The 25991-nt window shown below is 43.5% G+C and overlaps 1 protein-coding gene across 8 annotated transcripts in view; it reads left to right on the top strand.

The window, feature by feature from the left end:
- DENND2B (DENN domain containing 2B) overlaps positions 1-25991 on the top strand; it is a 155680-nt gene that overhangs the window by 57854 nt on the left and 71835 nt on the right. The window contains exon 1 of one of the 8 annotated variants that reach the window (XM_060159729.1): positions 116-136. The exons of the other annotated variants lie outside the window; for them this stretch is intronic. The gene's annotated coding sequence lies outside the window, so the exon portion shown is untranslated. Of the gene's footprint in view, positions 1-115; positions 137-25991 lie in introns of those variants that run through there. 8 annotated transcript variants of the gene reach the window in all.

Consider the following 25991-nt stretch of genomic DNA (forward strand, 5'->3'; position numbering starts at 1 on the left):
AAAGAGAAGTTAGAGGAGACCTCTCTGAGAAGATGACATTTGAGCTGCAAGTTCAAAGATGAGAAGAAGCTGTGAATGTGAAGATTTGGGGAAAGTACATTCCTGGAAGAGGGAACAGCAAGGCAAAGCCCCTGAGGTAGGAAAGAGCTTGGCATGTTGAGAGAACAGAAAGTCGTCATTGTTAGAATATAGGGGGCAGGTGGATGTAGGGGGGTATAAGATGGTAGAGGCTAGTTCAGGTAGAGCCTTTTGGCCATGGTAAGGAGTTTGGAAAACCAGTATGAGGGGTCTGTATTCTAGGTGTGGCACAACTAGGGATAAAGTGTCAAAATATGGGGAAATAGAAGGGAGCTGGAGTGGGGATAGACACATAAATGATTAGCCAAAGGAAGTTGAATAAATATAATTCAATTCTGCATAATTCTTGGGATCAATATGTGTTTTAAAAATTTCTGTAGATTTTAGATTTGTGGTATATCATTAGTAGAATGAATGCTTACTCTATTCTAGACATTGTGTTTTACTAGGCGTTTTCACTTGCATCATTTTAGCAAATTCTCACAACAATCCATGAACGAATTTGTTGATATTCTGCTGTCTACAGCTGAGGAACTCAGACTGGCTAACTTGGTTAAAATCCAAATCTAAGTCTGTATGATTCCAAAGCATGTGCTCTTTCTATATCCCCACTCTGATTGATGCCACCTCCTCTTAGTTATACAAAATAGTTAATGAGCATTTTTTTCCTGAATTGTTAAGTGTTGTTTACTGTCATGTTCTCCTTTCTGTCCATTGGAAGCTAGGATAGATTTTGGATGTTTGTGGGGTTGAGTGAGGTTTTTTTTTTGTTTTTTTTTCCCATCTTTTTCTGAAAGGAGTACCAGGTTAAATATTGAGACTACCAGTGCATATCAAAACCTGGAGAGGGTGGGGTGTGTGACAAGACTTGGAAACAGCCTGAATCACCTCTCTTTACCTGGGTAGGAAGAGTGATCTTTCTGATCAGTACTCCACAAGTAGCTCATTAGATGTCCTATTGTGATCCCCCCTATTTTGTAGTAAGAAGATGGAATTTGGTTTTGGAAATTTTAAGTAATTTGTCAGTAAACTGGCATTTGTAAGTAAACTCTGATTTTCTAGTTCACAGGTCTCTTTTTTTTTTTTTTTTTTTTTTTTTTTTTTTTGCGGTACGCGGGCCTCTCACTGCCGTGGCCTCTCCCGTCGCGGAGCACAGGCCCCAGACGCACAGGCCCAGCGGCCACGGCTCACGGGCCTAGCCGCTCCGTGGCACGCGGGATCCTCCTGGACCGGGGCACGAACCCGCGTCCCCTGCATCGGCAGGCGGACCCTCAACCACTGCGCCGCCAGGGAAGCCCCACAGGTCTCTTTTAGAGTCTTCAAGTTTGCTGGCAATGTTTGAGGAAAGAAATTTGTTAGGCCATAACTTTCACTTGCTGGGAATTGAACATTGACTAGTTTCTGTTGGTAGACACTTCTATTTCAAGGGACTGATCCTGTTTTGGATTCTATAAATCAAGAGTGAGGATTCTGAAATGAAAATGTATAGGGTGTTTATAAACTTTCAGTCCTTGGTGTTCATGAGATCTGTGTTCAGCCTGGTTCACCGGCTAGATGGAATAGTTTGTGAAGGGCAGAGCAGGGTGAGATTGAATTTCAGATTTAACATGGATTCCTGACACACAGAGGAATTTCTTTTTTAAGTAATGGGATTCTGCTTTCCTGTTTCCCCTATCCCTGTCTGTTTTAGTAACTACTTTGCTTCTGAAGGAAAAGCTCTGTGGTTAGGAAAGACTCCTTGAGAGAATGCTTTTATCTCCAGCACTTCTTCACTGAGCCCGCACCTACCATGAGCAGCGACACACAGATGAGCTAGCGGGAGGCCGAAAAGATTGGTGGAGGTCAGAACTTGAAGTGTTTGAACCCTCCAGGAATTGGGGAATCGTTGTTCTTCTGAAAGCAGGAAAGGAACACAACTGGGTTTAGTTGGTAGAAAAGAAACCTATGAGACCATGTGGAAGATAGAATTGGAGTGGGAAGAAACTTGTCTGTCTTATTGGGTGTAACTAGAGAGGTAATATTCCAGTTCCCCAAAATTCATTTAAAGCAGACTGTAAGGGAAGGCTGGATGGTGGGGAGGGAGGGTCTGTGCTCCAGATGACAGAGCTCTCTAGGGCCTTAGAGCAGTGGTGTTCAGACGTGAGCTGCCCCCAGCTCACCTGGAAATCTTGTTTCTAGTTCAGTAGGTCTGAAGTGGGGCCTGAGAATTTGCATTTTCAACAGGTTTCTAAGTTGCTGCTGCTGCTGCTGGAGGTTAGGAACCACTGCTTAAGAGGCTCAGCAGCTGAGATTCAAGTGAGGGTGAGAGTGCCAGATGTTAACTGGTGTGCCTTCTTCATTCACTTAGAATTTCATGTCTACACTTTAGAATCTCTTGGGTCACTAACCCCATAACATCAACAAAGCCTGGTCAAGGTTCGTGCCCTCTGTCCCTAGGACTCTTCTCACAATATTCCTGTCACCTCTGCATGAGGTTTTCAGCTGTGTGCTTGTCTCTAAACAGCTGTTGACTGATTTTTGGAAAATGCCTGTCCTGGGCACGTGATTCTTTTCGGATAGGTGACCTTAATGGCAGGATAAGCTCTCCCCTGCCCTTCAGCACAGCTACCTGGTTGGCAGGACTGTTTCGGGGACTGCAGGCAGGCTCAGCGTTGAGTGTGTTCTGTTGATTAGCCAGGTTTACACAGGACATGCCTGGGAGATTATCTCTCTAGCCCGGGAGTTGAATTTCAAGGGCAAAGTCCACAGTTGCCAGCTGATAGGCTGAGAACACCTGGACAGGGGGTTTCACTTGGCTTTCACTTAGCCAGGCCTCAGTGCCTCTTCCCACAGAGGTCAGGTTTTTTGCTTGTCTGCTGCCCAAGCAGGTAACTTCGGGATGCTTCTCCCAGAGCAGCATGGCTCCAGGCACTGCCCCTGGCTATCTCCTCAAGGACCTGTGACTTCAGGTGAGACATTAGACTTATTAGACACAAGCTGCCTTCTCTTCCGTGGAGTTCTCATTTCTTGATTCCCTGTGCTTGCTTCTCCCCTTGAGGGAGGATCTTCATCTCTCCTTCGTGGTCAGTGACGCTTAGATTTGTCCCAGGGCTCTTCTTTTCTTAGTTACCGTCGTTAGTCCAGAATTCTGCTTCAGTGTGGGAAGGGATATTAAAGGTTACCTGATTTACCTCTGCCCAACCTTTTTCATATCCCTGCACCCACAGAAAATGATGATTTTTGTAAGGTGCACTGGGATAAAAGGAGGAGGCTGCTGGTAACCCTGAGCTCTGGTGCTACCCCAGGGGTTGATGGAGTCTGCACAGCTGTAACCCATCCTTGGCATACTGATTGGGAACTCTGATCCGGTCCTAGGTGCATTAGAGCATAGCGGTGAGAAAACTGAGTGCCCAGGGTGGCAGAGCTAAGACTGGACTCAGATCTTTTCACTGCTGCCGATTCAGGGCATTGCTGTATACACAACACAAGAACTGTGAGGTGTTACAGTTTCAGACTAGCAAGCACGCATGAAACTGTCTCAGGCTAATTTTTGTTTAAGAGTGTTTTCCTTTTTTTTTGTAACAAAAGCAATACATTTGTCCTAAAAACTTTTACAAAATAGAAAAATAAATAAGTCTGAATAGGAACCTATCCTGTAAACCCATGCCCCAGAAATATAATCATTGTTAACAGTTGTGTAACAATGGATTTTTTTCTTACAATACATTTGTATATACATTGACTTTATTTTTACAAAAAATGATTATACTCTAATAAAAGAAAAGAAAAGGAAAAAAAAGCATTGGCGACAGTGTGGAGGAATTTAGAACCCTTATACATTGCTGGTGGGAATGTAAGTGGTGCAGTTGTTGAGGGACTGAATTCTTTTGGTTTCTCAAAAAGCTAAAACTTGCCATATGACCCAGCAATTCCACTCCCAGGTGTAAACCCAACAGAAGTGAAAACAGGAACTCAGGTACTTTATGCCAGTGTTCATAGCAGCATTATTCACTGTCCCATTATTCACAGTGTTCATAGCAGCATTATTCACTGTCCCATTATTCACTGTTCCACAGGTGGAAACAACCCAAGTGTTCATCCATGAATGAATGAACGAAAATGTGGTGTATACGTACAGTGGAATATTAGCCGTAAAAGGGATGAAATTCTGATACATGCTACAACAGGGATGAACCTTTAAAACATTGTGCTAAGTGAAATAAATCAGATATGATAGGACAAATATTGTATGATTCTGCTTACATGAAATGTCTATAATAGGCAAATTGATAGAGACAGAAAGTAGAGTAGAGGTTATCAGGAGCCTGGGGAGAGGGGAGAATTGGGAGCTCTTGCTTAGTGGTTACAGTGTTTCTGTTTGGGAGAGTGAAAGAGGTTTGGAAATAGTGGTGATGGTCACACAACATTGTGAATGTAATTAATGCCACTGAATTTTAAACTTAAAAATGCTTAAAATGTCAACTTTTATATATATTTTAACACAGTAAAAAAAATGGTTGAAATTTCTTCTCTTGATAATTTACCTAGGCTGTTTTTCCATGTCAGTACATTAGTTTTAACAGCAGCACTCTGTTTCTTCAGGTGGATGTATCATAATTTATTTAACCAAACCTTTATTGATGGACATTTGAGTTATTTCCAGTTTTTCCTATTATAAACAGTGCTGCAATAAACAGCGGTATATAGCTGTCTTTGCCCAAGCGTTTGAGTACTTGTATTACCTTAGGCAAAATTCCTAGAAGGGAAGATCTGCTGATTAAAGCTTATGCTCCTTTAAAATGTTAGTAAATATTGTCAAACTTCTTTCCAAAGAAGTAGCATCAATTTAGTTCTCATCAAAAGTATATTATGGAAGGGCTTCCCTGGTGGCGCAGTGGTTAAGAATCCGCCTGCCAATGCAGGGGACATGGGTTCGAGCCCTGGCCTGGGAAGATCCCACATGTCGTGGGGCAACTAAGCCTGTGCGCCACAACTACTGAGCCTGTGCTCTAGAGCCCGCAAGCCACAACTGCTGAGCCCATGTGCTACAACTACTGAAACCTGCGGGCCTAGAGCTTGTGCTCCACAACAAGAGAAGCCACTGCAAGCCCGCGTGCAACAAAGACCCAAAAATAAATTAAAAAAAAAAAAAGTATATTATGATGCCTGTTTCCACCACACCTTTGCCAACATGAGCGTTACAGAGTGTTTCAATCTTTGCCAATCTGATAGGTGAAAAAGGCTTTCTTATTGTTGCTTTATTTAGGATTTCTTTAATTATTAGTGAAATTGAATACCTTTTATGCTCGCTGGCAATTGTGCTTATTCTTATGTGAATTTTCTGTTCAAATACTTTGTTCAGTTTTGTATTTGGTCATTATTTTTTCTTGTAGATTTGTAAGAGCTTTTACATACGTATTACATTAGAACTCTTTGCCATATGTATTGCTGGTATTTTTCCCCTCAGTTTGTTTTATTTTAATTTTTGACTTTGTGCTAATTATTTGCCTTTCACATGTTTTAAATTTTTATGTAGGTCAATGTATGATATTTTCCTTCATGGCTTTTTTTCCCCCCTTCATGGCTTTTGAGTTGAATTTTGTGTCATGCTTTGAAAAATTTTCTTCACTCATTAGAATTATAAAAATCATTCATTAATTTTTTCTAGTGTTTTTATGGTTTCAGTTTTTACATTTAGACTGTAATTAAGTTTGTAGTAGGGTGAAGTAGGAATTAACTTTTATTGATAAAAAACCAAAAATAACCTTTTTTCCTATTTGTAAATTTCTGTTCACTTTAGTGTTTTTAGTGACTGAGGCTACCTATATTCAAATTCTTATATTTCTTATTTATTATGTACCATAACCATTGAAAACATTTTCTGCAACTTTTATAGAGGAACATTTCTGATTCAGTTTACAAAAAAAAAAAAGAAAGCCTTTAATGAGAGATTCAGATCAAGAAATTGTACCCAGGTCTTCTGATTCCCAATCCTGTTTTTTTGTTTGTTTGTTTTCTATTATTCTTACGCAACACAGCCAGATTCCTTTTCATAATGTTTTGGAATAATTGCATCACTCTCCTTCTGAAAATTTGACAGTGAATCCTGTATGCGATTGAATTTGACACACTAGACCTAGATGGTGACATAAAAGCCTCTCTCTTAAATTATACCTGGTGTGATGAGCTCAGCCTAGCTGAGGTGGGAGCAGGGTGGCAATTGCCTGTTAAATAAGTGCAGTTTGGTGCTGAGGAGATTCAGGGGCCAAGTCTGAAGGGATTTTAAGACCCAGGGAGGGTGTGACTGTGGGAGGGGAGCTGCTGGAAAAAGTATGAAGAAACTTGGCTGCTAGAAGACAGATTAAGGAAGATTTTTGAAGTGAGAGAAGGAAGAGGAATAATGTTTATTGAGGACCCACTTATGTCCCAGGTACTCAACTAATAGGTCCCCCCAATTGTGTTTTAAAAGTCAGCTTTTAGCAGCCTCGGCTTGCTGCTTCTAAGGGTCGTGAACCCAGAAAAGAAAGCTTTATTCAAGGTCAGAGTAAGTAAAATCCTGGAACTGGAAGTCAGTGTGTGAGAGACCAAGGAGAGAACAGCATTGACCTGGGGTCATCTCTGCTCTTGTCAGCCAGAAGCTTAGATGGAAGTGTTTTTAGTGGAAGTAGACAAATACGGAAGCAGAAGGAGAGACTACTTCAGATCAGCAAAACACTCATTAGACCCTGGAGGACCAGCTGTATACAGACGTACAATCCCTACCCCTAAGGAACTAAATAACTGTTTACTGGACAAGACATATACAAGGTCAGTACACTACTGTGAGAATTATGCCACTATCCCAGTGGCACGGGGAGGAAAGGATTAATTCAGTCACTGGTGGGAAGACAGTGAGAAAGATAAGGGCAAAGTTGCACAGAGGGAATAGTGCTGGTTCAGATTTTGAAGTATGAATGGATTTTTTTTTTTTTTTTTTAGTTTGTACCTTTTGGCCACTATGAATCGCTGTTTTTGAAATGGACAAGGCAAGGAGGGGCATTCCAGGTAGAGGGATTAGCATATGCAGAGACAGAGAAGAGTGAAGCAGTGTGTGCAAAGTTATGTGCACATAACTACTAATTGGTCATTTTTTCTGTGCATAGTAGGACAGAGAGAGCAGCATTAAGATGAGACTGCAGAGATGGGTGTCGGAATAGCTCTTGTAAGGCAGGATCTACCATTGTTCTGCGTACCAAGTCACCCCAAAACATTGTGCATGTTTAAGCAATAATTTTATTATCATCTCTCATGGTTTTGGGGGTCTTGCTTGGGCTCTTCTCACGTACTTTTTTTCAGAAGGTGGCTGGGCTGGACTCATCAGAAGAATCAGTCACTCCCATGTGTGGTGCCTGAGCAGGGGAAACTCAAGCAGCGGGGGCCCCTCAGCTCTCTGGCTCCTACTACCCCCCTTCCCATCATTGCTCCCTGTGGCCCCTCCAGCATGGTGGCTCAGGACTGGGAAGCCGGCGCCTCTAGAGACTGGCAGAGGTTGCTGGCCCCATCTAACCTAGCCTGGGAAGGTAAGCACCTTCACATAGGCCACATTCTGTTCCTTGAGGTACTTACAGAGGCCCTTCCAGTTCAAGGAGAGAAATATCAAACAATCTGTAAGCTTGTTTTGAAATCACCACAATCACACAGATTAATTTAAATTTTAAAACTGTAGGGCAGTTTTCCGCAGACTAAATTTTCATTGCCTACCATCTTCACAATATTATCGTGGCCTCTCTGAACTATTATTTACATATTTAAGTCAGCTAACTTTCAAACTTAAATTTATTTTAAAAGGAAACATTGTCTCACTTTGTTAAAGTGGAAAATCAATATAACTTGCTATACACAGAAGATAAGTTTTAAAGTAAATACAAGGAAAGCAAAAAATGTTGAAAAAAATTTTGCCAGATACTGCTGCCTATGAATGTCTCCTCTCCCTCCCTCCCCTTCTCCCTCTCCCTTCCCCTCCCCTTTCCCCTCCCTCTCCCTCAGCAAGTAGAGACTTTCTTCTTAATCTAGTGAGAAGGTTTGAAAGATTTACAAAGTGAATGGCTCCATCACCTTGTGATTTCATGCCATTTAATTCTGTGTAATATGATGTTGAGTTCCTGCCATTCAATTCCTTACCACATTTTGAGAAGCACTACTGTGGGCGGTGGAGCCGCTAAAAGAATTTGAGCACTGGAGCAATATGGTTAAATCTGCTGGCAAGATCACTGTGGCTGAATTGCAGAGAGTAGATTTGAAGAAAGTAAAACTGGGAATAAGGAGATGGTTTTTAGGAGATTATTGCGGTAAGTCCAGCAATCAGTAATAAAGTCTGGGTCAGAGTGGCAGGGGAATGGAGGAGGTGCATATATGACATTAAGAAGGTAGCATTTGCAGCTTGGTGACAGATTGGACGAGAGTAAGAAGGAGAATGAAAAGTCAGGGATGACTTGGAGAAACGTGGGTAACATTGTGGAAAAAGCACAGGAGGGAATGTGTTTTATTAGAGGTGGAGTGGGAAATGACGAGTTCAGTTTTAGTCATTCCTTTTTCTTAAGTTTTTTAACATAAATCTTCTTGCCACTTTATGTATTTGTCTGATTGTTTCTTTGGGGTGTTATTTAGGTTCTTCCTCTTTCCCCTGTACTTTCTGTAAACTGCAGATTAGATATAGAGGCTTGATTGATTTAGGTTAAGCATTTTTGGGGAAAAAACTATAAATGGTGCAGCAGATCAGAGGCATGTAATGTCTGGTTTCCTCACTATTATTGATGCTAAATTTGGTCACTACTTAAGGTAGGGGAAGCCAAATTTCTTCATTGTGAAATTATAGCTTTTATTTTATAACTAGCAGATAATCTGTGGGTGACCTTTGGCACTACTCCCCATCAATCTTCAACTTAAGCGGTTATTTATTTTTTGAACTTTTTATTATGGAAAATGTCAAACATACACAAAAGTAGAGAAAATAGAAGATGAATCCCCACATATCCATCATCCAGCTTCAGCTGTCATCAACACTTGGACTAGCTTCTTTTTTCTCCGTCCTTGTCCACTACCCCTCCTTTTTCTCCTGTGGATTTTTGCAAGTGAATTCCAGGCATCATACCATTTCATCCATAAACACTTCAGAATGTACCTGTAAAAGACCTTTCAGACATGTTGAGACATATTGATTTTTTTTTATTTATTATTATTTATTTTTGGCTGTGTTGGGTCTTTGTTGCTGCACGCGGGCTCTCTCTAGCTGCGGCAAACGAGGGCTACTCTTTGTTGCGGTGCATGGGCTTTTCATTGTGGTGCCTTCTCTTGTTGAGGAGCACGGGCTCTCAAGTGCGTGGGCTTCAGTAGTTGTGGCACATGGGCTCAGTAGTTGTGGCTCGTGGGCTCTAGAGTGCAGGCTCAGTAGTTGTGGCGCACGGCCTTAGCGCCCCGCAGCATGTGGGGCCTTCCCAGACCAGGGCTCGAAGCCGTGTCCCCTGCATTGGCAGGCGGATTCTTAACCACTGCGCCACCAGGGAAGTCCCAACATACTGATTCCTAACCAGCAATTTTAGTGGCCCTCAAGAAAGAACAGAGATTACTGATGATTGAATTGATCCAGAGTTAGGCTTTCATTTGGTCCTTTGTATCCATGGGTTCTGCCTCCACGGATTCAACCAACCACAGATGGAAAATATTAGGGAAAAAACTTCCAGAAAGTTTCAAAAAGCAAAACTTGAATTTGCCACACACATTTGCTATGTAAACAGACAACTGTTTACATAACATTCACATTGTATTTACAACTATTTACATATCACTTACATAGTATTAGGTATAAGTAATCTAGAGATGATTTAAAGTACATGAGAGGGTATGCATAGGTTATATGCAAGTACTACGCCGTGTAAGAGACTTGAGCATCCGTGGATTTTGGTATCTGTGGTGGGTCCCTCTCATCCCAAGGGACAACTGTACAGTGAAAGGAGACCGGGGCCAGGGATTTGAGGGTGTGATGGATCATGGATTCTTGCCTGGAAGGACAGAAAGGTGGGCTGATATAAGCTAGGAAAAAGAAGGAGGGCTTAAGGGATGAGTGACCTGACCAAGGTCAAAGAGCAGTTGTTGGATAGTAAAAAGACCAAGAGATAGGCAGGAAGGGAAATTGTGGTCAGGGCGTAGGATTTTGGAGGACAAGATTGAGATGTGTTGTCTCAGGCAATGACAAGGTCCAAGATTTGTCCATAGGCATGGGTGACAAAAGTAAACTTGAAGTCAGGGAGTCAGTTGTGAGACAGGGGTTTTGAGTGGGTCCATTCACATAGGTATTGAAGTTGCCAGGGTGAAGAAAGGGCCGTCAGGGAGAGCTGGTGTGTGTTAGGGTAGGAGATCGTGCGTACATCTGTGAAGAGTTGGAAGATGGGGGGTAGTTGCTTTACGGCAGAGCAGCAGCACTATGGAATAGATTGGAAGCACAGTCGGTGGTGGCAGAAGGCAAGGTGGGAAAAAAAGCACAACATTTTTTTTTCCAATTGTGGTAAATTTTATTAATTTTTATTGGAGTATAGTTGCTTTACAATGTGATGTTAGTTTCTACTGTACAGCAAAGTGAATCAGTTATATGTATACATATATCCACTCTTTCTTAGACTGCCTTCCCATTTAGGTCACCACAGATCACTGAGTAGAGTTCCCTGTGCTATACAGCACGTTCTCATTAGTTACCTATTTTATACATAGTACTGTATATATGTCAATCCCAATCTCCCAATTCATCCCACCCCCCACTTTCCCCCCTCGGTAACCATAAGTTTGTTCTCTACATCTGTGTCTCTATTTCTGCTTTGCAGATAAGTTCATCTGTACCATTTTCCTAGATTCCACATATAAGCGATATTATATGATATTGCAAAGTATCATTTTAAGAAGCTTTTAAGCCTGTGTACTCTTGTAGAGATTGCTGTCCACTGGTTGAGGTGGGGGAAAACTAATGGGGTAGGGGATTAAAAATGAACAGGGACAGGGCTTTCCTGGTGGCGCAGTGGTTGAGAGTCCGCCTGCTGATGCAGGGGACACGGGTTCGTGCCCCGGTCTGGGAAGATCCCACATGCCGCGGAGCGGCTGGGCCCATGAGCCATGGCCGCTGAGCCTGCGCGTCCGGAGCCTGTGCTCTGCAACGGGAGAGGCCACAACAGTGAGAGGCCCCTGAACCACCAAAAAAGAACAGGGACAGAGTTGTGATATGTGGGCGGGGGTTGAAGCAGGACGCCTCCAGAGAAGACATACTTGATCACCTAAGTAACGCTGGTATTAGGGAGATGGCCTAGTGAGTCCCTGCTCGCTGTTTTATCCCTAAGGGATCCCTTTGTGAAGTAGCCCCTGGTGCCATTTGATTGAGTGTTATTTTGTTAGCCAGTCTCTGTGAAGATTTGTGTTGCATTCTTTACATTTTGTTTATAGACTTTGGGTGGGGGCAGGTAGAGTGGGTGCCTGTCCCTGGATGAAGCACTGGTCCAGAGAACTCCTGGCATTTTCTTGCTGCTGGTGACCACTAGCCTCTTAAAGTTCTAAAAAGCCATTCATGCCTGAGGACTAGAGGTGGAGTGTCCCCTTTTCTGACTTTGGCTATTCTGATCCTTGTCTCTGAAATACCAGGGAAGGTATATATATATCTCCCCTGGGGTGTGGCCATCAAACTTATAGGAAAGAAGCGTATCGTGAGTTTCAGAGTTTTGAAGAACTTTGAGCTAAAATTGTGGACTTGTGGGTGAGTCAGAAATGAAAACTCGAAACAATGATTCCTCCTCCTAAAGATAGTACCTCTTGAAATAGTGCTTTTAGGAAGGTCATCATGGAAGGAGAGGAGATTAAGGGGAATTGGGAGAAAAGAGGGCCTAGCTGACTTAATACCAGCATCTTCTTGATTCCGAAGCAAGTGGAGTCTGTGCCCAGGGGAGGCTACAACTGGGATGATTTCTCACTATCTTGCCAAACACCTATGTTTAAGGGAGTGTCTGGACCACACGCATTTATGGTTTAATGAGTTTTAATGTTGAGAGAAATGTTTTCCTGTTGGGCTGTACTTGGAGCTCATTTCCTGCCGACTGCTGGTGTGCACGCGTGTGTGCGTGTAAGCAGAGACGTCAGCCCAGCTTTCTGCATCTTCTCCTGGAGGATGATGATAGTTATTTACATTTGAATAATAACTTACAGTATATAAAATATTTTCACATACTCTCTTTCATTGGTTTTATATTCTTTCACAAGAGGAATTGAGGTGGCTGGCTACAGAAGGCATAATAAAAACAGCACCTGACTGTACTTTCCATGGGATAGTGGAAGGAACAGGAACTTTAGTCAGACCTCGTCTGAATTCTGGCTTTTCCTTTTACCAGCTATATGACCTTGGACTTTAGTTTTCTTAGAATTGATAAAATAGAATTGATAACATTTACCTCCTAGGATTGTTTTGGAGCGTTAAATTAATTAACACAGTTAACACATGGGGACAGTGCTTGGCACACAGTGGGTGACTGATAAAGGGAGATTTCTATAACATGGAAACAGATCATCAACATCAAAGAAGAGCATAAAAGTGTCCTAGTCTTGTTGATTAAGATTGTTTCTATGAATGGCCTTTGACTTTGAGTCCTTTGGCAGTCTGCGAAACTGACCTTCTGACACCTTACCATTAAGAAAGAGGAAACATACCATTTTCTCAAGGTGGACAAAGTCTTATATATTAGTGGAGTTTTTTTATATGGCTATCTTTGTTGGAGATATTGAATGATACAATAGATAGTAATCCTTACTATTTTTTAAATCGAGAGTTATGTTTTTATTTTTTTCTTGTTTTTACAACCACAGGATATTTCTTTACCATTTTTACAACAAATGCTTATGTGATTTCAATTTCCAGTAGTTCTCATATAGTGATTGCTGGTAAAATACAAATGTGTTACATGAAATTGCAACTCAGTGAAAACCACCCTGTAAGGAGCTGAGCTAATGGTGTATCTATGTAGCTTTCCAGTGATCTGATAGAAAAATGGAGCTTAAAATACTCAGGATATTCATCATGCCCCATTAGATGGTCTTTAAATATCACTTTTTAAAGTTGGGATTTTCTAAGAGTTGGACAGCAATCAATTCAAGGCCCTGAGTTCTATATTCTTTGCTTATTTCCAAATAAAAGCAGATCCATGGACTTTGGAAAACAGATGGAAAGGTTGACTTCCTACATGACAGAGCCACACAACTTGTACTCTTGCCTGTATTAAAACATTATTTTGTTTAATCTTTACAATAGCCCTGGGGTAGAAGGGGACTGACCAAACGTTTAATTCCCTCTGAAATACCAGGTATCGGGTTTTTCCTCCAATTACAAATGGGAGGCTGACTCAGTGTTGAGAGATCAGGTGAACAAGCCCATTGCCTTCCTCCCTTCTCTTCTCCATCTCTTGGGTCATAAACGCTAGGCAGGGATTGTCCTTTGCTTTATCTCTGTGACTGTTTCTGATCTGGAAATGACTGTCATCACTTCTAGATAACACCAGTCCTGGGCAACTGCTGAATGAAGCTCACATCACAACAAATCATGGGATTATAGTGACAAGGGAGAGATTCTAGGTGGGAGTGGGTGACTTTTCCAGATGAAAAACAACAACAGACAGGTGACTGCCTTCAACATGCAGGAAGTACCCCTAGCTCTGTGTCATCCTTGTTGGTCAGAGGTAGAAAGAGGAGAAATTGAGCCACAGAAGAATTTGCCTGTGTGTTCTTTTTTTTTTTTTAAATTTATTTATTTTTGGCTGCATTGATGTTCGTTGCTGCGCGTGGGCTTTCTCTAGTTGTGGTGCACGGGCTTCTCATTGCGGTGGCTTCTCTTGCTACAGAGCACAGGCTCTAAGGCTCTAGGGCTCCCGGGCTTCAATAGTTGTGGCATGTGGGCTCAGTAGTTGTGGCGCATGGGCTTAGTTGCTCCATGGCATGTGGGATCTTCCTGGACCAGGGTTCGAACCCGAGTCCCCTGCATTGGCAGGCGGGTTCTTAACCACTGCGCCACCAGGGAAGTCCCATGCCTGTGTGTTCTTTTATACTCTTGTACCTTTTCCTCTTTGCAGCAGTGATCCTGGAAAACAGGAAAAACTGCTATGATTACAGTCAATTTTTTATTTTTTAATTTTTATTTATTTATTTATTTATTTATTTATTTATGGTACGTGGGCCTCTCACTATTGTGGCCTCTCCCGTTGCAGAGCACAGGCTCCGGATGCGCAGGCTTAGCAGCCATGGCTCATGGGCCCAGCCGCTCCGCGGCATGTGGAATCTTCCCGGACCGGGGCATGAACCCGTGTCCCCTGCATCAGCAGGCGGACTCTCAAACACTGTGCCACCAGGGAAGCCCCAATTTTTTATTTTATTAATTTTTTTATTGAAGTATAGTTGATTTACAGTGTTGTGTTAGTTTCTGGTGTACAGCAGAGTGATTCAGTTATATGTATATTATATAGTCTTTTTCATATTCTTGTCCATTGTGATTTATTATAGGATATTGAATACAGTTCTCTGTACTACACAGTAGAACTTTGTTGTTTATCCATCCTATGTATAATAGTTTGTCTCTGCTAATCCCAAACTCCTAATCCTTCCCTCCCCACCTCCCATCCCCCTTGGCAACCACAAGCCTGTTCTCTGTATCTGTGAGTCTGTTTCTGTTTTGTAGATATATTGATTTGTGTCATATTTTAGATTCTACATAAAAGTGATATCACACAGTATTTGTCTTTCTCTGACTGACTTCACTTAGCATGATAATCTCTAGATCCATCCATGTTGCTGCAAATGGCATTATTTCATTCTTTTTTTATGGCTGAATAATATTCCATTGTATATATACCACATCTTCTCTTTATCCATTCATCTGTCGATGGACATTTAGGTTGCTTCTTTGTCTTGTTTATTGTAAATACTGCTGTTGTGAACATTGGGGTGCATGTATCTTTTCAAATTATAGTTTTGTGTGGATATATGCCCAGGAGTAGGATTGCAGGATCATATGGCAACTCTATTTTTAGTTTTCTAAGGAACCTCCATACTGTTCTCCATAGTGGCTGCACTAACTTACATTTCCACCAACAGTGTAGGAGGATTTCCTTTTCTCCGCACCCTTTCCAGCATTTGTAATTTGTAGACTTTTAAGTGATGGCCATTCTGACTGGTGTGAGGTGGTAGCTCATTGTAGTTTTATACAGTCAGTTTTTAATGTAAAGAAAAGCTGCTGATGGGTTTTCACTGGCATAGCGCAAATTAAGGATTTGGAGCCTAGGAGTAAAGCTTGGCTGCTATGGAAATGCAGGCAGCTGGCTCCTTGTATGAAACCCACAGTTAGTGAAAGCACAGAGTGGCTTCATTTCAGTGGATACTCTTGGAGTCTCAGATGTTGTACCTTCCTGTGCTTTCTTAACAACTACTTGACTCTCTGGGGGCTTATGTGATAGGGGGTACCGTACCCGGAAAGAAGATATACTTGCCAAGAGAACATCTATGTCGGTTCGTAGATGCTGTACAGCCTTGATTGGTTTTAGGTTTTAGATGTTTCACATTTGCCTAAATGCAAGACTGGCTTGTGATTACCACCTTGCTCACTAGCCCACTTTTCTCATTCCGTTCCTTGAGTCTCCTTTGCCTTTCTCACTAATTCTAGAGAAACAGAATTGCTGGTTGTGCAGACTAGACCAAGGTCACTGTGAGGCCATTGCTTCTGTTGCCTCAGTCACCTTCCTCATCACAGATAATTCAGTCGTGACTGGCATTTCCTTAAAGCTTCTGAGCGTGCATGAGGGGTGTGGGTGCGGGGTGAGTTGAATAAAGGAAAGATAGTTTGGGCTGAAAAGTCCACTCTTCTGGAGTCTGTTCTTATGACAGACGTTATACCCAGAAAGCTTAGCCAAGAGTCTTCTTTCCATCACTCAAGCTACACCAAAAGAAGCTGGTCTCCACGGCAGATTCAGAATCTGTGAAATGGAGGATAAATTATTATTAACATTTTGTGTGGAATTTGGGAACTGTGTAGTTCTCTCTGACCCACACTCTCTGCCCTTCAGTTACAAAGAGTTATCTCCAGCTGACCTCCTCCCTCTTGCTTTCTTCATCTTGTTACTGAAGATTCTTACCCTGGGTGAAAACGTCTGAGCCCTGCTCTCCCAACCCTTTCATTTTTGTAGAGCCTTTGTTACACTTCTGTCTGCAACGTCTCCCTCTTTTTCTGCTAACCTCTTGAATTATTCCAGGTAAAACCCCCCCTCCTATTGGCAGACCAGCTCCTCCTATTTCCTTTTCCTTTTTCTATTCCTTTGTTGATTTTTTAAAATAATAAAAGAAATGCATGCTCATTGCAGAATATTTGTACATAACAAAAAATATTAAGAAGAAAGTAAAAATCATGTGTCATCACTTTACCAGAGATAGCATAATTACTGTTAATTTTTTGGTATATATCCTTTTGGATCTTTTTTTCTTACATGTTCTAGATATGCTCTTTTTTTTTCTTTCTTTTTTTTTTGGCTGTGTTGGGTCTTAGTTGCGGCATGCAGGATCTTTTACTGTGGTGCGCGGGCTTCTCTCTAGTTGTGGCATGCAGGTTTTCTCTCTAGTTGTGGTGTGTGGATTTTCTCTCTAGTTGTGGCACATGGGCGCTGTAGTTTGTGGCTCAGTAGTTGTGGTGTTCAGGCTCAGTAATTGTGGTGTGTGGACTTAGTTGCCCCGCATGGCATGTGGGAGCTTAGTCCCCGACCAGGGATCAAACCTGCATCCCCTGCATTGGAAGGCGGATTCTTTACCACTGGACCACCAGGGAAGTCCCCTAGATATGCTTTTTTTAAATACAAACATAGCATTGTTTTGTAACTTCCTTCTTTGACTAATATTCTTACATGGGTATCTTCCAGGGACATATATAGAGCTACTTTGTAATGTTTAATGCTGCATAGAGAATTCCATTGTATGGATGAATCAATACTTACTTAATTAATCTCCTGACAGTGGACTTTGGGTTATTTCTATTATTTTGCTATTAAAAGCTATGTGGTAGTAAATATCTATCCCTAATTTTATGAGTATAACTTCAGGATAAATTTCTAGAAATGGAATTGCTGTATCAAATGGTATATAATATACACAAATTATTTAATAATATCTTTTAAATTTTAAGCAAAAGAAAAAATAGGTATAATAAAAACCTGTGTACCCATCACCCAGATTTAATAAATATTAACATTTACCATATTTGCTTCAGATCTCTTATTTAAAAAAAAATTAATATAACAGATATGACTAAGCTTTCCCTGTCCTTTCCTTTCAGAAATTGATATGCATATCATCCCATGCATATCTTATCCTCTCTATATATGTGTCCATAAGTAATGTATTGTTGTGTGTTTTAAAATTTTATACACATGACACCATTCCTGCATGCAGCCTTTTGCAGCTTGGTTTGTTTCACTCAGTGTCATTTTTGAAAAGTCTGCATGTATAAAATCATTCAGTTTAATTGGTATATGATGTACCATTGTATGATAGTGAGAGATGATTAAAGTCTTTCCCCTTTTTGTGTGTTACAAACAATGCTGTGGTGAGCATCCTTATAGGAGGAATGCACAAGAGTTTGTGTGCACCAGCCGCCTGGAGTGGGTATGGGATTCTTCAGCTTTGTTGGGTCATACCAGATTGCTGTTGAGAGTGATTGTAAGTATTTTGAGCAATGTATACAAGTTTTCATTTCCCTAAATTTCTGCTAACACTTGAAGATTCTACACTTCTCAGTATTTCCCCATCTGATGAATGTGAAATAGCATCTCATTGCTTTAATTTGTGTTTTCCTGATTTCAGAGAGATTGAGCATTGTTTCATATTTTATTGATTATTTGGGTTTCCTTTTCTTTGAATTGTCTCTTCATATCTTTTACCTATTTTTCAATTGGGTTATTTGTCTTTTTCCTATTGATTTTCTAAGTTCTTAACATGTTCTTATATTTAATCATTTGTCAGTTGTGTGCTTTGCAGTATTTTCTTCCTGGCTGTGGCTTGTCTTTTAACTTTGTGTAGGGTATCATTGTGAGCGTGTATTTTTCAGAGCTTACGTATTCCTAAATTGTCCTCTAGAAAAGTTGTGCTGGTTTCCAGTACCTCCACCAGTGTCTGAGAGTGCTCCATTCACCACACCCTGCCTCACTCTGGGATTAGTTTTATCATTTGATTGCCTAATCTGATAGACAAAAAGTGGTATTGCCTCTTGTTTGCTACCTTCTCCTTGAGCATTCCTACCTGAAACCTGGCTTTTCCCTGAAGATCTCACTTCCCTTGGGACCCTCTCTAATGAAGCAACTTCCTCTCCTCCCCTGACTTTCACTCTCTACTCCCTGACCTTGCTTCCCGCCCTGCCTGGCAACCTTTCCTATTTGAAGTCAGTCTCTCCCTTCACATATATCTCCTTTCCTCATTCTTGATGCTGACTCCCCCTTGCCTTCCATGTTAGTTGCTTACAGCCTTCTTCGTAGGTCTCCTGTCTGGCCCAGTAGGACTTGGGACTTCATGCCGAGAATCCTTCAGCGCTCTGGCCTCAAGGTCCCTCAATCTTTTCAACTCTAAAGACTTTATCCTCATTCCAGTTAAGGTACTCAAAGCTTTGGCCTCATCACTTGGAGCTATTCCACTTTCAGGATGCTAAACTCTGAAATTCTGTTCCCTCCCCAAGCCCCTGAATGATTACATCCCCTGACTCTTTCATGGCTCCCTCTGGACGGCTGGTTCTCCAGCCTTGCTCTGCCCTCAGGACTGCCCACTTATTGTCCCATCCGCCTGAACCTCAAAGACAAGAATTCCAGGCATATACTTGATTACTTGAGTTCCCTCCCTCTCTTATCCTAACTATAATCTTCAGTCCTGGTAGACCACAAAAACAGACTTTTCTGCTGTAGCCCCTAGATTTCTGAGTATGGCTTCATCTTGCAGAAGCACAGTTCCTGACCCATTATTCCTTTCTCAGAAAATTTCCTTGATTTCCCAGAGAAAAGACAGATCCTTAATTTGTTTCTCAAAGGCCTCTAAGATCTGACATTTCTCTGTCTTTCCAGCTCTTCTTCTCCCTGGTCTACTTTCCAGTTAAACTCCCATCAGACTGAACATCTTACTGTCCTTCGTATGTTTTCTACTTTCCTGCCTCTAAGACTCTGCTTATATAGTTCCATCTGCCCAGGATTTCCCCTCTATTCTTTTGCCATTTGATCTTCCAGGACCAGTGCAAGGGCCGTCCTCTCTATGAACCCTTCCTGCTTCTTCAGTTAGAAATAATTCCCCTCTAACCAAATCCACAGCTTTTTATCTCCCTAATGGCACCTAAAATAGTCTTCCTGGCATTTGTTATATTTATGTGTCTTTTGTATCCACCTTACTGGAATGTAAGCTCTTTGAGGATGGACCCATGTCTTTGGTATTTTGGTGTCCCAACCAGCACTAAGCACATTAGTTTACACGTGGTTGGTGTTCAATATATATTAGTTGAATATACATATGATGGTAAGCGTGAATGGAAGGAGGAGAGCCTGTTGCCCTGGCTAACTAGAGACTGTATTTAAATTTCATACCCCTTCTCCTGCTGTGGTGAGTGAAAAATCGGACTTAGCTTGACCTGACCCAGCAGAAGAATAGACCCAACTCCTGACCCGCTTTGCAGCTGTGGGAGCATGCAGGAGCCTAGAGTACCAGGAGTTCCCTCGGGGTGTTCTCAGGGCTAGGGAGCTGGGCCGGCTGCGCTCTGTGTACTCTATGGGAGAGGATTTCACAGTCGTGCAGCAAAAGGAGGCACTGAGCATGCTCTTGGCAGAGGCAGGAGCAGAGGGACTACAGAGCATGGTGACCCTGAGGGGAGGGTTTTATTTTTGTCATCAGGCCACTCTCTTTCCTTCTTACCTCCCAGGGCTGCCATTCTTCCTGCCTTGGGACCTTGAGTCTAACTCTAAATCTTACAACAGCCTTTTGTGTCATTCTGTCCAACTACTGTTTGTCCTTTAAAACTTGTCTCATGTTTCCTCTCCCACAGAAATCCTGTCGTGAGCCCCTCCACTCCCACCCACTGTACTTTAGAGCACTTTTAGTCTGTGTCTCACATTTAGATTATTTCCTATTGTGTCTTGTTTCCCTGAGTTAGCCTATGAGCTCCTTGAGCGCAGTGCTAAAAACAAAGCAGTGATCAGTAGTTACTGTTGATTTTATTGAGGAGCCTGATACTAGAACTTGGAAGATTATCAGTAGCAGAAAAACTGAAGATGGGAAAGGACATGAAGGTAAAACTTAGCCTTGGGCTGCTTCTCTATAGAGTCTGGGTCTGGGGAGGCAATGCCTGTTCATCTTTACAGTCTCCTAGTGTACAAGGGAGGAGAGTGGGTTTCCTGAATTCTGGCGTTTGAAGCTCTGCCTTCCAGCAGTAGTCAGCATCTAGGCAGGTGAGAGAACGAGGTGTTCAGAGTGTGGCCTCCAGGGAGGAAGGGGGAGGGCCAGTGGTTGGGGCCCCAAACAGCTGTGTTTGACTTGGGGTGACCTGGCTCCATGCCAGCTCCCCTAGTACATGGGAGCTGTCAGCCCACATGGTCACTTGGAGCCCAAAGGATCCCTTACAGCCTCTTCCCTGAGCTGGAAGCAGGACAGGGAGCAGCAGGCCAGTTGGCCGCTTGCCTTTTCTGCCTTAAAGTACTTTGTTTCTGTTGCTAACAACAGACATGGGTAGTGTAAATAAAACGCAGACACACAGACACACATATGTGGAGACTGAAAATTTGAGTTGGCAGGGGCAGGGGGAGGGGCTGAGATGGAAGGAGACTGAAAATGTGTAGCTAAGTCTCTGAAGATGCTTAGTGTGCCCTGGGCCCTCCCTTCAGCCTTTGGCAACGGGCCGCCCTCAGGGTAGCTGAGTGGGGGCAGCCTGCACGGTCAAGTACGAGATGATACTGTCTGGACGCCACGGGTTTCAGAGACTGGGTGCTTGTTACGGTTGGGTGCATAGCTTCGCTCAGGCACACACTCCTCTGAGCTAGGTGCTAGTGATCTGAGGGCTGACGGCAGCTTCTTCCTTCCGTGCTGCCTTTTCTGTAAGGCTTTCCTCACTGATCCCTTGTATTGCTCACATGTGGTGTACATTGATCAGCAGCAGCTGTGGCCTTTCTGGCAGCCCTGACCTATCAGAGCCCCTTGAGGTCTGCACACCTAAACACACGACTGGCGTTTTGGGCGAGCTCCTGAACGCTGTGAGCTTCCATTCCTTAGAATGGTTCCTGAGACCAATTCAGCCTTGCTAGGAAGGGTGATCTTTACTAGCAGGAGGCTGAATCGTTAACTGTAATAAGAAGTAATGGTTGAGTCTCACGTGGCATGAGCTTATTCAGAGACTTGAGGTTCAGATAGGTTGTGATGAGGAAGACTGTGAGTCTCCACTGCTGGAAATATAAATTGGGATGGGTTAGGTGTTCTCTCCTCCTTCCTCCCTGAGTCTAAAAGGTATCTAAGATTACTTCTGGAGGGCCTCTTCTGTTTCTGATTCAGGGGGAAAGAGCAACTGCGTTGATATGATATGACATGTAGAGTTATTACATCTGTTACTACAGGAGTTAAAGGACCGAGGTACATGTGAATAGGTTATCCATTTTTACAATTTAGAAGGTATGCAGGATTATTCCTGTAATAATAGCAATCTGACTCCTATCCCAGTAACCCTTCTTGAATAGGAGAGAGAGAAGTGAAGTTATTATTAGGGTCTGAGAATTGTCTACCACCCTGGAGAGGCCTAAGGGAGTTGCCTCCCATGTGGCCTCCAATAGCTATGCAGTCACGGTGACACAAAGTCTGGGAACTCCTGAGGAAAGGGTTGGTTGTTTTCTTTCTTTTCCCGGGCTTAGGGTGGGGATGTGAAGCTGTGTATCTGGTCCTTAGGAGGGGTATTGGCTAGGGTTATTATTGAATGGAATTGGACCCAGCCGACCTCTGAAGCTGATAAACTCCAAAGCAGGGCAGGAGACAAGGTGGTCAGAGAGAACGATGATTCTTGTAATAGAATACATTCTAAACCACCAAGCCTAGGGGGCTTCGTAGAAAGGCTGAAGGAGAGGCAAGAAGACCTCACCCAACTGGGGCTTCATCTCCCGCCTCCACCTTTGCCCCCACAAGTGTCACAACAAGCTGCCTCTGAGGTCTGGTTGTTGACTCTCTTACTTGCACAGTTCAGGTGAGCAGGGAGGTTCTTTTTTTTTTTTAAATAAATTTATTTATTTATTTATTTTTGGCTGCGTTGGGTCTTTGTTGCTGTGTGCGGGCTTTCTCTAGTTGCGGCGAGCGGGGGCTACTCTTCGTTGCAGTGCACAAGCTTCTCATTGCGGTGGCTTCTCTTGTTGCAGAGCATGGGCTCTAGGCGTGTGGGCTTCAGTAGTTGTGGCATGCGGGCCCAGTAGTTGTGGCTTGTGGGCTCTAGCACTCAGGTTCAGTAGTTATGGCACACGGGCTTAGTTGCTCTGCGGCATGTGGGATCTTCCCGGACCAGGGCTCGAAGCCGTGTCCCCTGCATTGGCAGGTGGATTCTTAACCGCTGTGTCACCAAGGAAGCCTCGAGGGAGGTTCTTGTTGAAGCTGCTCCCACCAGTTAGGAGCATGGAGGACTGTGTTGTTTTCCTTACTGTGTCCTTAGTGAGTGGCGTAGTGCCTGGCACAGAGGAAGTGCTTGGTCATTGTTTGTGGATCTGATGGTTTCCCAACTTCAGTTTAAGAGGGACCTTAGACTGGGCCATGGAGCATGGATAAGATTTGGATAGCAGGGAGGAAAGGGAGTACTCCAGGCTGGAAATGGTTTGCACATAAAAAGATGGGCGCAGAAATGGATCTGTATGGAGCAGGGAGGCATCCTGCCTGGAGCGAGAAGTTCAGTGCATTTGTGTGTGTGTGTGTGTGTGTGTGTGTGTGTGTGTGTGTGTGTGTGTGTGTGTGCGCGCGCGCATGCGTATGTCTATGCAAGTCTGTGTGGCTTTGTGTGAGGGGAATGGAGGATGGTAGGGGAATGGTGGTAGTAAGGTGAGGGATGGTGGAACGAGGAGGAAGGAAGAAGAGGGAAGCCAGATTGGTTGGTAGCATTTGACAAGGTTCTGGAGGAACCAGAAGAATCTGGACTTGGCAGTTAAGGAGCCCAGAGGAATGACATGATGATATTGAGATTCGAGGATACTTAGTCTGTCATTTACGAGAAGGAGGACTAGAGATGGAAGAAGAAAGGAGAACTAGTAATGATAATAGTAACACTTCACATTTATTTACTGCCTCGATGGGCTGGCACTCGATAAAGAGCTCTATGTAATCAGAGACCATCGTAGTAAGCTTGATAAGAGGTGATTAGCTGGAGAAAAATTGCACGGAAGATGACATAGTTAGCGTCTTCATATTTGGCTATATTTGGCTCTTATTTGGTTAAATAAGAAATAGCTCCAAGGACATCTTCTTCCTGAGCTCTGCTTCCCAAAACGTGTCCTTGAAGCCGCTGGAGCTGGGGCTGTTATCTGGCTCGGCTGGGCTGCTGAGCTTTTGCATACTCCTTGCCAGGAACTAATGTCCTTGGGCCTCAGCTGGGGTGTGTCCCCAGTACAGCCATCTGGAAGGTCAGAGAAATTAGCCACTAGAATGTACCCATTAGTGCTTCGAGGGGTTACAACCTGTCAGTGGAATCTCAAGCCTGGGAACTGCTTCTCTCACAGGGCTTTTCAAAGTTGGAGCAAGCTAACAGTTCTAGCACTGACTGCTCCCTTATTTGGACACTAAAATTTCAGGGTGAGATTAGCCTTCTCCTTTGTTTTAGGAGAGTTTTTAAGGACCTGATATCCTTGTGAGTGATTTTTAAAGAGATAATGTGACATCAGAGCCATACCTTTCTTCACCTGATTCTTTCCTTGGCCTCCAGCCCATCCACTTATGAGACCAGGATGGGGCCTCTGTCCACTCACTGCAGTCTTGCTGGGGGAAAGTGGACAGCACATCGTGGAGCCAAGAGTCAGGGTGGCTGAGGCTTGAGAACCTGGCTCCAGGGCTTGGGCGCAACTTCACACCTGACCTGGGGGCTTATCTCTTGGCTTTGGGGAACTTGCTGTGCCCATTAACTTGGCGGATTTGTAGTTTATCAACCCAGCTTCATGTGGAGCCTGGTGGGGAGCACGGGGCAGGGAGGGTGTGGGAGCTGTTGGGGGTAGTGGTGCTGCTGAGGGGTGCAGAGTCTTTTGTGGCAACTTGGAGAGCATACTTCTTCCCCTGCCCACCCTCTGCCAAGGATGGCTGATTGAACTGCGAGCCCAGCTCTGTCACCATCTGCCTTTCCTTCTGGTTGACCCCTGTGAACCGCAGGAAAGTAGTTCAGCTCCTGGCAGTGACATTGGATCCTACTGGAGGAAGGGAAAGCAGGAAGGAGAACATGTTTCTGTCAACAAAGGGGAGCTTTCACTAGTTGGAACTCGCTGTAAGGTGGCTTTCAGCCCTTTGGGTGATTACTGTGGGCTTAAAGTGTGATGCCATGTGTGGAAGAGGCTGTAAATCATAAAGACCACAGGGCCGTGGAGTGGAGGTAGGGCCTCCTACTGCAGTCGCCGAGAACCCACGGTGAAGGCTGACTGAACTGAGGAACTGCTACTGCCCAGGAAGAAAGCATTTTGGGCAGTGGTAAGGCCTTTGCAGGCCTTATTGAATCTGCACGAGAACGCTGTCATCTCCACCTCATCGTTAAGGAAACTGAGGCCTAGAACGCTCATCCACAGCTGCGTAGCTGGTGGAGGTAGAGTTGGAATTTATACCCAGCGCTCCTCTTTTCCCATTGTTCCTTACAGAGGAAAGCATGACAAACCATTAATCTGAATCAACTTTCTATATTAGAAGAGTTATAGATTTACAGAAAAGTTGCAAAAATAGTACATAGAGTTCCTGTAGACCCTGCAAGCCATTCATTTTTTTCCTCTTCTTCTGGTCCATTTTATGAGGATTCATTGGGGGTGAGGTACAGATTTGGAGTAAGGACATTTTTTCCAAAGACTCCAACTTAGTGATTTTTCAGCTAGAGTTTTTGAAAGTCCATCAGAGTATATTATTTCTTCCCCAGTTCTACCCTGTCTCAGCCTGCCGGACTGGGCTAGACCTGGCTTTGCCATCTGGTTCCAGAGTCAAATGCCCTACTTTCTTGACTGTCTCCATAGAGTTGGATAGCAGCTGAGCTTCAGAGAGGTAGGGAAGACAGACAGCTGTGGAGAGGATCCTTACCAGCTTGGCTTCTGGGCCTTCTTCTGCCTGGCATGGATGTGATGGGGAGTGGGGGTCTTAATAGTTTTAGCTGGTGTCTCCTGGCCTGGAGCCAGAGCCCTCCCAAGGGGCACGGGGAACGTCTGTGCAGTAAGGCCCGTTTGCTTGGATGCTCTCCTGAGTCTGTCCTTGTACAGTGCAGAATGGTTTGTGGTGGTCACTGCTGTGGGCCCAGGCCTTGGTCTGCCAGCAGGCAGGCTGGCTGTGGGCAGAATAATATCTGTGGGCAGCTGGTGTGCTTTGCTTGGGCCCCAGGCACATTGTCCATTTAAGGGAAAGGGGTCTGCAATCTCCTTGGCTCTGGGTGTGAATGGGCTGGCCTGAAGTTTGCTCATGGCCTTTGCTGGGTGTGCTTTTTCAATGAGATCATTCCAGAATTACATTCCTATGAAATTATATTTCACTCAGGATGTGAAGCTGGATTTGTGTAAAAGCACTGGCACTAAAAGTCAGGGCTCAGAGCGGGGCAGAAATGAGAATTGGGATAAACAGATCTTCAGAAGGAGGGGAAGACAGAAGGAAAGAGAAAACAGTTGTTAAAGGATTTTGCATTTAAGATTGGTGCA

Source organism: Lagenorhynchus albirostris, chromosome 9 (assembly GCF_949774975.1).
Source record: "Lagenorhynchus albirostris chromosome 9, mLagAlb1.1, whole genome shotgun sequence".
NCBI classification, from domain to species: domain Eukaryota; kingdom Metazoa; phylum Chordata; class Mammalia; order Artiodactyla; family Delphinidae; genus Lagenorhynchus; species Lagenorhynchus albirostris.